The sequence below is a fragment of the Macaca thibetana genome, chromosome 2 (assembly GCF_024542745.1).
Source record: "Macaca thibetana thibetana isolate TM-01 chromosome 2, ASM2454274v1, whole genome shotgun sequence".
NCBI classification, from domain to species: domain Eukaryota; kingdom Metazoa; phylum Chordata; class Mammalia; order Primates; family Cercopithecidae; genus Macaca; species Macaca thibetana.
The window spans coordinates 43,295,323-43,308,249 of NC_065579.1; the positions used below are offsets into that span (position 1 = coordinate 43,295,323).

Here is a 12,927-nt window from a genome sequence, read left to right on the forward strand (position 1 = left end):
GCTCAGGGCAGACAGCTTCAGAGAGTCCTCCTTGGTCCTTGCATTAAAAGTGGCACATCACATCAAGTCAGGGACATTCAACAACTATAATCCTAACTCGGTCCCATCTCCCCAAGGAGGCCCTATAGCTGTTAAATCCACTCCAAGAAGCTATAGATCCTGCCATGCCAGGGCCATGGGATGAGATCTGCATCTTAGAGGACAAAAGTCACATCTGTTAATATATAGAGAGCACTTAATACATGTAAGGATCTACTTCTCTGTATTTTACATGTGTCCTGCGGGAAATTGTTAAGAAAAGAGTTGTTGATGTCTTCTGGTTGTTTTGTACAGTTGGGTTGGTTGGTTTTTTTGTTAACTGTTATTGGTTTATTTTTATTATGGGTTTTATTTGTTCATTTGTTGTTGTTTTAGTATTAGAGAACAGAGCCTAATTGAATGTGGTTTTTCTGTGACTACCTGAAGAAAATGTCCAGGACACTCTTAAAATAAAATCATTAAGCATAAACAGATTGGTTGCCTTTGTTTCTCTGGAAAATGTAATCTTCCCCTCACTGACTCTTCTTGTGATCTGAAAAGTTGCTTCATTTCTTGTAATCATTGGATCACACCATCAACCACAGCAGAAGGCTTTGGGTAAGAGGGAGCCCTTTGGATGACAGATATTGTTGATGCAACTCCAAGGAGACAATCTCTTCCCCTAGGTTTTACTCCACCAATCCAACCCAATGCTCATCACTGAACTTTTCAATCACTCACATATCCATTCAATGTGTATTTATTGAGCATCTACTATGTATAAGGCACTGTGAAGGGCAAAATAGACACGATCTCTGACTTTATACAGCTTATAGTTTAGTGGGAATATTGACATTAAACAGATAAATACATAGAGCTTTCACTGCAGTTGTGGTATCTGCTGGAAAGTGAGACATGTAATGTGCTTCTTCATTCATCCACTAGGTATTTACCGAGCACTAAGACAGGCAAAATTCTATCTCAGGTGCTTATTGGAACACGTAACCAGACAAAAGCTGGGATGCAAGAGAAGATCCCCTAAGCAACTGTCATTCAAGCTGAGACCTGAGGGACAGAGAGAAGCTGGCCTGGCAAGGAGAAGACTGGAAGTGCATGCCAGCCCAAGAAACGGCATGACAGGGTCCTAGAGCAGGACGTGCCTGTGAGAATGAGAAGGGAGGCCAGTGGACCTGGAGCACTGGGGCTGGAGCAGGACAAGGAGACGTTAAAGCAAGAGGAAAGACCAGGGCTCTCCAGTTTCCACAGGCTCCATGCTCCTCTAAGAGTTGTCACTTGATCCTAATGGTAGGGGGAAGCTTCTGAGGGGTTTTCAGCTGAGAGGTAATGTTCTCATCATTAACACCATAGTATATTTTACTCCTATTTTGTCAAGATCCTAAAACAGGTCAAATTTCAGTATGTTGTCCATCAAAAATGTCACGCAAGTTCACATCTGAGACATGACACACCCCTCCCCTTGGTTCCTTTCAACATGCTCTTCTCCTGTTTTGTGTTTTGCTCTTTTCTTCCTGGTGAACGCCTATTCATACTTCAAAATTCAATCTGGCCCTGGCCTCATCTATAAAGCAATTTGACTTCCCCAGGCCTTGACTGCAACTTATACTCACCTCCAGATAATAGGAGACTCAGAGTATGGGCCAGGACCAGGGACGACCACCAAACTATTTGTTACCCACACACAGAAAGTGAGGTAAGCACAGAAAGTGAACATGCTCAAAAACATTTAGAGCCATTACACAGCACAATTTTATGACTATTGAATCTAATAATTTTGAAATGCAGGCTTGAATTTTGGTAGCTATTTTTTCTAATGATTCATCTTTATTGTATTTTGTAAAAGCATTGATCCACAAAGAATTGAAATTTATTTTAAAATGAAGGAACGGGGCCTTCAGCACAGATGGTTTGAGAAGCCCTGTCCAGAGTACCTCATCCTGAAGGCCTTTCTCTGCTTCCTCCTCCCTCTTCGCTATCAGCTGACCACTGCAAGTTCACTACCTCATTTCATCCACACAACCCCCTTACAGGGAAATCAGTCCCTAGCTTACCTCCTCTCCTCTTATTGGAAGTGAGCTAACTGAAGCTAAAAGGTAAAGCAACTGCCTATATTGGTTTCCTATTGCTGCTGTAACAAAGTACCACAGACTTAGTGGCTTAAAACTATACAGATTCCTTATCTTATAGTTTTGGAAGTCAGAGAGCCTAAATGGGTTCACTGGGCTAATATCAAGGTGTTAGTGCATGGCCACATTCCTTCGAAGGCTCTAGGAAATAATGCATTTATTGCCTTTTCCAGCTTCTAGAGGCCTCCTGCATCCCTTGGCTTGTGTCCCCTCCCTCCTTCTTCAAAGCCAGTAGTGTGGCATCTTCCAAATCTCTCTCTCTCTCTCACCTCTGCTTCTATCACATCTCTCCTCTTCAACTCCATTCCCTCTTATAAGGATCTTTGTGATTACATTGAGCCTACCTGCAATATACAGGATAATCTCATTTCAAGATTCTTAATCACATCAGCAGAGTCCCTTTTGCCATACATGATAACATTCAAAGGTTTCAGGAATTAGGATGTGGATATCTTCCAAAGGCCATCATTCTGTCTACTATAATGGCCAAGATCACACAACTACTAGGGCAGCTACTTCCAAGATTCAAACCCCCAGGTCTTGGCCTCAGAATCCATGCTTCTTGTTTTGTTTTATCTTTCCCAACTACTCCACTCTACCTTCTAATATATGTGCACATGTTAGTAGAAATACTTTGTCCCAGCTACTCAGGAGTCTGAGGCAGGAGAATCACTTGAACCCAGGAGGCTGAGGTTACAGTGAGCCAAGACCACAGCATTGCACTGCAGTCTGGGCCACAGAGTGAAACTCCATCTCAAAACAAAAAAGAAAGAGAGAAAGAAAGAAAGCCCACAACCAGGGACGCACCCCAACGAAGCTAGGCAAGGTCAGGATCAAAATGCAAAGGCAGATGGGGCCAAGTAAGGACCTGCTGGACAGGGAAGAGGGAGGCATCCTGATGGCTTGAGAAGCTCTTCAGAAGCCCCAGGCATGAGCAATACAAGAGAATTTGTGGGAGCTTCAGGAAGCAATGTTAGTGCCTTCTTCTGTGCCCCCTTTCAACCCTCTACTCACCTCTCTCTAAGGACATGTCATTCCATTTATATTAATATGTTTTTACTTATCTGGAGGGCTGGTATTTATGGATGTTCAGACTGCACACTGTACAAGGTCACCACACCTAAAGAATGCCACTGGGTTCTCAGATACTCACTTATCTGAGAGAACACTGGAGAGTGTGTGGATTCCCAGCTAGGTGTGTCCTGGGGCAGTAGCAATGAGCTGCCGCCAACAAACCCACGGGGCACAGCCAGCCCCGGCACAGTGTGCTCACTCAGGAGAGAAAGCCTCTAGGCCGTCACTGACTCACCTGTGTATGCAGCTGTGCCTTCTCCCAATGTCACTTCTCTTGCCCACCATTGCTCCAGGAGATGCGATTCCACTTCCAGCACCCTGCTTCTGACTCTGATCCTGACTCAGCTGCCTGAGCCAAGGGCTGGGGAACAGGCAGGGATATTGGACTGTGCTCTTCAGCATCCAAAGGGGACATGTGCTGCCTGCCAGGGCTCTGGAAAGCTTCCCCAGGGTGAGTCATGGTTTCTGGGCACCATTGTTCAGGTGGGACCATGTACTAACATTGATTTATTTTTTACTAGTGAAAGAAGCTCTTTTAAAATTTTTCAGAAAGGTACCTCATGTTCTGGCTTGACCCTGCTTATCTCCCCCTCCCCATTTCAACTCACTCATTAAGCATTTGGATTAGGCACTTATTTATGCTCCCAGCAGCCAGCAGGTGATTGGCTCTAAGGCTAAGTGATGGGGAAAAGAAAGAAAACAGGAAATATGGGAAGAAAGGAGGGAGGGAAAGAGGAAAAGATCTTTAAGTATTTGGATGGATGATGGATGGATGGATGGATGGATGGATGGATGGATGGAGTGTCCTATACCTGTTAAACACAGAAATTCATCTTGTTCTCCTGTGGTCCTTCTATTTTGACTATTTTAGTTACCCCCAATACTGTTTCCTTCTCTCCTGTCTCTCCCACACTCTCTGGTTTATCCATGAGGCCATCCACATCTTCTAGACTGAATCATCATTGGGGCTCACATGTTGCCTTTCTATAGCTACAGACTGCATCTCTACCCCTCTCTCTCACCCCACTGAAGGAGCCCAGCCCTGGGAACCTGGCTCCTGGCCAGAAGCATCCAATGACGCTGCTGTTCACAGCAATTCACAGCGCTCATGCCCAGGAAGTGAGGGTGTCTTCCTCTCCCTTCTCTCTGGGCAGGAAGGTACCCTAGGAGGATCTGGCTGCCACTGCCTCCTTCCTGGAAGATGGAACTCCCTCTTCTATCTAACCCAATTTCCCCAAGCCCTACTTGCAGATTCAACTTCTTTTATCCTTGGGGAGGTTTCTTCCTGCACATTCTCAGTGCCTAGTGCTGTGAAGTTTCTTATATGGCCTGTTCCAGAGAACACTAAGCATTCTCAAGGCTCCAAGATATTGACTGCAAAATGAATTTTCTGGGGGCAGGGGAGGAGTTAGGGGCTCTCAACAGGGACTCAAGAGGGTGAAGGTGGGGAAGGTATTTTTTTGAGCATTTCATCTCTGCTGGGCGTTATACTGTGCCCTGGGGAGCAGCAGTGAATTAGAGAGATCCCTATTGTCATGGAACATCCAGTCTAGTAGGAGAAAAGAGATAGTAAGTGAAATCAATGATGGTACATGCTCTATCACATAGGATAGGGGATGGACATGGCTCAGGGGTGGTGAGTGGGAGGGGGAAAGGTTGGCAGTGAGGCTCTTTAACCCAGGTGGTCTCTGCAGAAAACACTTTAGACTAATGACCTGAGCGATAAGGAGGAGCCACCGAGACACACGCAAGGGACAGGCAAGGGGAGAATGGGCAAGCCTGGAGTGTCGGGGGACAGACTGTGGCCAGGGTGGCTGGAGCACATGAATGAGGAGGAGGGTGGGCAGAGGTGAGCTCAGGAAGGTGGACAGGAACCTTCCCGAACAGTTACTGATACTTATATTGATGGCTACCCCATAGTGAGAGTGTGTTGTGTGACCAACACTGTGTTAAGTCCTTCACCGAAGTCATGTCATTAATCATTACAACAGCAGTCTCTGAGATGGAGATTATTAGCCCACTTAGCAGATACAAATGATAATGGCATGCACTGCGTATCTATTAGGGGCCATGCACCAGGCTGTATGCTGTATATGCAGTGTCTCATTGATTCCTCATGACAGCTCCATGAAGTGCAAATATTCTTATTTCTCCATCGTACAGGTGAGAAAACAGAGACTCGGAGCATTAAAATGACTTGTTCAAGGTCCCAGCATTACAAATCAGATCAAACCATGGATGAATGGATCCAGCCTTTGTGTCTGTTTGCCCTTCAGGTCTGTCTTGATGTTGACTTTGGGGAATGAGGGGCATAATTTCTGCCAGAGAGAATTGCTGGGGACATGTAAGGATGTGTCCTTTTATCTGGGCTCTTCCCAGAGCCCTGGGAGGGAAGCTGAAGGGAGGCACAGAGGAGCTGCTGGGGGTAGGTGCATAGCACCCCTCCCAGTAGGCTGTGGGATCTGGCCTCCCCAAAAGCGGGCTTGGATCATGCTCCTTCTCCAGAGATTCAACCCACTCCACCGCTGCCTTTAAAACTGCTGCCACATTTGAGAAATATTCCACCTCTGAAGCACACCTCCTGTGCAGCACCATTTTCATCCTTCTTTGTCACAGCCCAGACCAAGCCCAATCGACTTTAAAGTGATTTGCCTCCCAGAATTCTCCCAGTACTCCCCAACAGCATTTGGGCTAGTGTTTGGGCCAATAGATCATTTGGAATGTTTTTATAACATAAAAATCCAATCCTTTATAGCAGGCAATCAGCAGTCTTAAAATAATTACCCATAACTAAAGACAAACCAAAGTAACAGCAAATGAAATCTGATTAATGGGTAGTAAAAACTGATGTTCTCTAAATAATTCCTCAAAATAAATTTTACTAGAATAATCTCTCCATGAAGACATTTCTTTAGGGGCTTAAGATAAATAGACTCCTTTTTTTCAAGGTACCTCATAACTAAATTACATAGCACGTGGGGGAGGTTCTGGTTATGTTCCTAAGTAGAGAATTTTCTGTTTGCTTCTATTTTCCCTCAAGGCCATCACAGAAAGAGAATAAAATTTCATTTTCCCCCTACAATTATGTAGCTGCATTATTTTTGTAATAGGCTTACTAAGAACAAGCTCCCCAAACACAATTCTGTAGCTAAGGTTCACAGGGTTGAAATCAAGAGACAAATCCTCTTTGCTTCTTTCTGGGCTGTATTTAAAAAGGTCAGTGTTAATGACAGTTGAGAAAACTCAATTTCTCCTCAGAGGCCAAGGTTTTTAAGACGCATCAGGTGGCAATTTGGAACAGAGCCTAACCTGTTGCACGAGTGAAATAGGGGACTCAGGAGACCCAATTCTCACCTCTGCCCTGGCCCCCACTGGTTTAATGCCTTGAGCTCATGAAAGTATTAAACTTATAAGGTAGGACCTTAGAAATAGAGAAACTGAAAAGGAGACTTGCTGAGCTAATGAGAAGAGGAGGGGTGAAGAGTGATCAAAGGACTATTCCAAGATGAGAAGAACAAGTGGCATTAGTCAGGTAGAGGAAACAAAATATGCAAACACCATTTCTTTGCATAGTTTGCAATAAGAGGAAAACATCCAGCTTCAGTGAGTGACCCCACACAAGAAGAGAGACCAGAGGGAAGGAGACAGAGCTGGGCAGGGTTGCAGGTGGTTTTGGAAGGTGGGACAAAAATCCTTTTCTGGATGAGAATCCTCTTCTGAGCATCAGTGGGAGGCCATGTCAACCTCCAGTGGTAAAAGGAGAGGTGATGGCATAGGAGGTTGAAGACAGGGGAGAGAGTGTAAGAGTTTTTGAGAGGATTGGGGGAGAGCACTGCCCAGGACACATGTTCTTTCCAGGCAGAGTTGAGCACCTAACTCAGGTATCAGACCACGAGTTTCTGGTGACTCAAACAGCAACATTGTATAATTGTGCCCAGCAGTGTTTAGCAGGTAGCCCAGGCAAGAGTAGAGAAGGTGGAGGGCCAGGCTGACCCCGTGTGGGAGTATGGGTAGCAATGAAGGGCAGCTTAGGTAAAGGGAGTGAAGATGTTGGCAAGAGAGAGATTGAGACGATAGACCCAAGGTCAGGACGAGATAGAGAGGGAAGTGAGCAAATAGAAAGACAATCGATGGATTAAGGAATTAGAAATCTCAATGTAGACAAGGAGCAGATGCTGTGAGACAAACCCAGGGAAAGTGACAGAAAAATGCAAGGTGTGGTCAGAGTATTACTGTCGTTTGAGATTCCAGAGTGGAGGAGACCCAAGAGATCGCAAGGGTATGACCACGGGAATAGACAGTTGAAGTGGAGAGGAGATGAAGGCTTCCTGAGTTGAGGAGATCAGGATTCTGAGGGGCCAGAGCATGGAAGTGACCACCGCAAGGATGCTGAAATCCCTAAGAATGGCAGCAGGACTCGGCATGGGGGAGAAAACTCTGCCCAATGCATTGGTGGAGTCTTGGGACAATCTACTTTGAGGAACTGGGACCCACCCTTTCCCCACCCCCAGTTCAAAGAAGCATTTTTGTAACAGGACTTTCTCCCTTTGATCAACAAGCTATATCAAAAATTATCTGAAGCCTGAGGACCTTAAATTAAAAACAGGAGGACACAATTAGATAACAAGGTGGAAGCTAGAATTTGAAAGTAAGTGCTGTATTTGAAATGTTATATCCCAAATATCTCTTTAAACCCACCAGCCTCTCTTGCTCTGAATGTCCCTTAGTCTCTGGTACAAGTGACCTCATCTCCTGCTCCTCCTGTGGCTTCCTACTGATCCCACACCCCCATCCAAAGACTCTATTTCCACACTTGAGTCCCTGCAGAGCTACAGTGCAAAATAGGTCATGCCTTACCACACTGGTGGCTGCCAAACACTTCTCCACTACCTGTGACATCTTATGGAGAACATACTCATATAACACATGAATATGGAATTTCTTGGTTGAAAAGGGATGGGAACTCTAGAGAGCTCTGCCTATTTGGCCTCCCTCTCAGTTGGCCATCTACATCCCCATGGGCCTGTATGCTTATTTTTATGTTCACTTACATGAAACGAAAGACTTATAAGCAGAATGGCAATACCATTTGATACAAAACAGTAGAGCGGGCATCATTCTATTAAGGGTATGGTATGGTGCAGTCATTACAAACGGGGGTTCAAAATATAGGTGCTGGGTTTGAAATCCGGCTCCTTCACCTACTGTGTGATCCTGACAAGTTACATAATCTTAGTTCCCCATTTTCTGCTTAGTTAAGTGAGTATAATAAAAGTATTTAATAACTGTTAATAACTTACACCTATCAACCCTTGCTAGATACATGATTTCATTATGTGGATGTTATGAATGAGCTGTGCAACTGTTGGTGATGGAGTAACACAAAAAAACAAGGAGCAAGTGGAGAAGGTTCGCCCAATCCCTGACTCTCAAAATGTGTATCTGGAAAACATGGGCTAAGAAGGCCTCGCTTGCCACTTGTCTTAGTTTATATTGCCCCAGAAGCAGACTTTGAGCCAAGTCTCTGAGGACAAGCTACCTATAGGGAGGCGCAAGGAACAGGAGTAGGAAGGAGAGCAAGTGGTATGGGAGGGGAAGGCAACCATTATTCAGCCAACTACAACAGTGGAAGATTAAAGCTTAATCCTATGGGGAAGCCCTGGTAAATAGCACAAAATATGGTTCAGAAATTTTTTTGGCCGGGGAGCTAGAATATTCTTGACCAACACTCATAAACCACTCATCAGTGGTTAAGGGCTGACCCTACCGGGGTGATTAATTCATAGGCACTTCCTGCTGGCTGTGCACAGGGACAGAGGGGTTTTCTGTACTCTGACGGCAAGCCGCAACAGAGATGAAAGTATTGGCTACCAGACCTCAGGCTGGCACAGGTGGAAATGGTGAAAATAGCTGAGGAGCTGTAGGTAGAATGCACACTGCAGCTACACTAGTCACACTTGTGTAGGCTTCCCCAGTGGGATTACAATGATGAGGCAATTGTCATAAGGTGCAAATGTTGTTCTTAGCTATCAGTCCCTACCCTGCCCTTCCACTTCCCTTAAGACCTGTGTGATTTAATGCAGTCAGTTTTCTCATGATAGCACTTGATCTGCCCCAGGCATGTGTACTGCTAAGAATGCTCCGCCTGAACATGCCAGGGGTTTCCATCAGCGAATGGGAAAGTTTATGCAAATAACACTGCACAGCACTGAGACACTGATGCTGAACCTTGACTTTTCCCTGTCTTATGCTTCACAATGCCAGTTGCAGATGTCAGGAAAGGAGCTGAGCAGGAAGAGAAAGGGAGCCAGCACTGTGCTGGGGTCTGTACGCCTCACCGAATCCACAGCCAGTCCTGCAGCAGTAGAGAGCGAGTCTTCTTCCCCCTGCTTTCACCAGCCCTGGGAGCCAGCCATCACCTCCTTCTGTGCCAACCTGAAGGGTGACAATTAATTCGTTTCAGTGTTATTTTTACTTGAGTTGGCCTGCTTACAAATGACGTTGAACTGCTTTTCATGTTTATTGTTCTCCAGCCTTTTAATTTGTACCTCATCTCTTTCCTCGGCACGCACGTACCACTCCTCGCCTGTTTATAACATTGTTCTCTGGGAAAAGTCAATTTCTGGTCCAAGATGCAGTTTTGAGGAACAAGCTGTGTTCACAGCCTGCTTGTGCTCACAACAGAAACAGGTGCAAGGGGTGGAAAAGAGGGGTTGAGACAGCAGTTTCTCCAGAGCCTTTGGGGTTCATTTCATCTTCCGCCTGACTCTGAACTTGAAGAAGATAGAGGCCTGGATTATTCTCCATTTATAGTCACCCTCCATCCATTCTCTGCTCTGCATTGTACCCAGAGGCTGACCTCCAGGGATGACATCACAGTTCCCTTGCTTTCCAGCTTCCAGTTTGGACCAGCCAGTGATAGGCATCATAATGAGAAAAGACAGGGGGACAGAGTTGAGAAAATTTTTGTATCCCACACTGGTATTAGGTTCCTAGAGCTGCCATAACAAATTATGACAGACTTGGATGGCTTAAAACAACAGGAATGTATTCTATGACAGTTCTGGAAGACAGAGGTTTGAAGTCAAAGTGCCGGCAGGGTTGGTTCCTGCTGGTGGCTCCGAGGGGGCACCTGCTTCATGCCTCTCTCCTGGCTTCTGGCAGCTGCTGCCATCCCCGGTGTTCCTCGACTTGTAAGTGCATCACTCCAACCTCTGCCTCCATCTCCACATGGTGTTCTCCTCTCTGGGTCTGAGTCTGTCTCTGTCTCTTCTCCTATTATAAGGACACCAATCATATTGGATTAAAGACCACCCTAATCTAGTATGGCCTCATCTTAATTATTATGGCCTGATTTCATCACAAAGACTCTATTTAAAAAAAAAAAAAAAAAAAAAAAAAAACATTCACAGATACCAGAGGTTAGGACTTCAATATATCTTTGGAAGGATACAGTTCAACCCATAACACACCCCTGCCTAGCCACTGCTCTGGCTCTGGATGGCTCCTCTGAGCCACCACACATATCCAGTGGCCTGTCTTTCACATCCAATATACTATTTCCTCTCCCAACCCTTTCTGGGCATGCTGCTAGTGTCCAGGGGCCTCACCATCTTTTGTCCTTGCTCTGCCCACACCGCCTTTACTCACAGTCCCTTCACTGAACCCTCCTCAGCGGCACTCTAAGTGCTCATCTCTTTCCTGGCTGATAAACTGGCCCATGGCCAAATTGTGAAGTCAGGAAAATGCAAGAGTATTACAAAGAACATTTGTGTAGCTTGACCTGCATCTTTGGTGTGTGACAGGCACAGAGATGGCCGCACCACCTAGGTGTAAAGGAATGCATGAGAAGCTGGCTGAAACAACCTGGGAGCAAACTGCCTTCCACCCACAGCTGGACAGAGGTACATCCTGGGTTGTAGCCCCAGGGCTGCATTATGGAAGCCAGATGGGTCATTTTGAAAAGACCAAAACTGCCTTCTCTCTCAGGACAAGGCAACCTCAGCAGGTAGGAACTTTCCTACTCCTTTCTTCCATCCTACTCAGGGGGAGCAAGAGGTAGTGTGGGAAAGAGGGTAGAGAAGGCCAGAAGAGCAATTCAGAGAAAAACTGTCGATGCTGGCTGCATCCTCAGTGCCCCCACTCAACAAGATTCCCCATCCAGAAGTAGGCTCACGGCTGGGGAAGTTGAAACTTGAAAGAAATTCTGAATTTTTGTTACTACTCAGAAGTGAACGTTGAAACTATGAAGATGAGACTGTTCTTGTGATTGAAAGTGAACAAAGAATGTTTTTACCTAAGATTGACAAGAGAAGTTATGGTACTGTGTAGCAATTTCATTTTGGATGCAAGGAAGAATGGTCCACAGACCAGGTCTGATGGGATAGTGGTGGAAAACAATAAATACACATAAATACTTGTCTCCTGCTAGCACCTTGTCAGGTTCCACTCATTCTATGTGCTTGATAAAAGGAGCTAGAGCTAGAGATATGAATATAAATATAGATCCAATAAACATCAGAAACAAGTGTAAATAAAGTAGAAAGATGAATCAAGAGATAGCATACATAAATATGGGGTTCACAGGGTCAGACAAGGGTGAAAGTCTGGACTGCAAATATGGCTCTGAGATTCCTGGCAGCCGAAGGAAGACAATCAATTATGAATTTGAATCTGTCCATGGAAAGTCAAGCATAGTAGTTTCCTGGATGAAACAATGCCTTTCTTGTATTCAAGCCTTCAATTTTTCATGTGGTTCTTCAAACAGGGTCCACTGATTTAGTGTCAATATCCTCACCAACGAGCTACAATAAATACTGTAGAGAGTTTCACCTGTCAGCTCTCTACATCATCTATCAAAAGAAGCTGAGAACAGGGCAGAAAACTCACGTTCATGGAAAGTTAACACAATTGGATATAAGCAGGTCATTCCCCCTGGTCTGGCTTGATGGGTTTTTACTGTTTTCATTGGAGCAGCCATTAGAAGGGTGCACACCTGATGAATTTCACAAATCAGGAGATGGGGGCAGCACGGGCAGAGGGAAGGACCCTGTGAATAGCAAAGAGGTCACTATTTTTCATCATCCACATTCCTCAGGAAAGAAAACTCATCCATCACTGGCAGCAAACACTGGCACAAAAGGTCTAACCTGCTCAGGTGACTGAGGCAACCTCAGGCTTTCCACGGTACCCAGAAGGCACCATATATGTGAAATATATTTTCTTTTTGAGGAAGATTTGATTTTTTTCTAGGTTTTGATTCACAAAACACAATTAGGAGCTTATTCGTGTTAATTCCAACTACAACTGAACACCGAAGCTGAAAGGTGTCAGAAAATGAAATGATCTTCCATCAAGATTAAATATGTGTGTCATGAAAGACTGTATTTCAAAAGTAGAGTTATTCTAACAAGAAATTGATTTGGATGTACAAGTATACTATTATTCAAATAACTTTCAAACATAACAGGGCTTAGAGAAAAAATGCCATTTTCTACCTCAACAGAGCATGTAATGGTTTGTCACTGCATGTAAAGTTTAATTTGTACAAAAACTCAATATGTCTTCCTGAAGCCCTCCCTCTCTGAGACCCAGGCGGGGCTGTCTGGACCTCCTTTCTCACTTCTGTCTGCCTGTGAAGTTTTAGGAATGAATGAATATGAGAGTCTATCACCAGCTACACTCCTCCCAA

The 12,927-nt window shown here is 44.9% G+C and overlaps 1 long non-coding RNA gene across 1 annotated transcript; it reads left to right on the top strand.

Annotated features, from left to right (window-relative positions):
- Positions 1 to 3,404: 3,404 nt before the first annotated feature.
- On the top strand, positions 3,405 to 9,756 carry LOC126948206 (uncharacterized). The gene is made up of 3 exons (XR_007723361.1): positions 3,405 to 3,687; positions 5,400 to 5,512; positions 9,501 to 9,756. It is a non-coding gene; the product is annotated as an uncharacterized LOC126948206 (long non-coding RNA).
- The last annotated feature ends 3,171 nt before the right edge of the window (positions 9,757 to 12,927 follow it).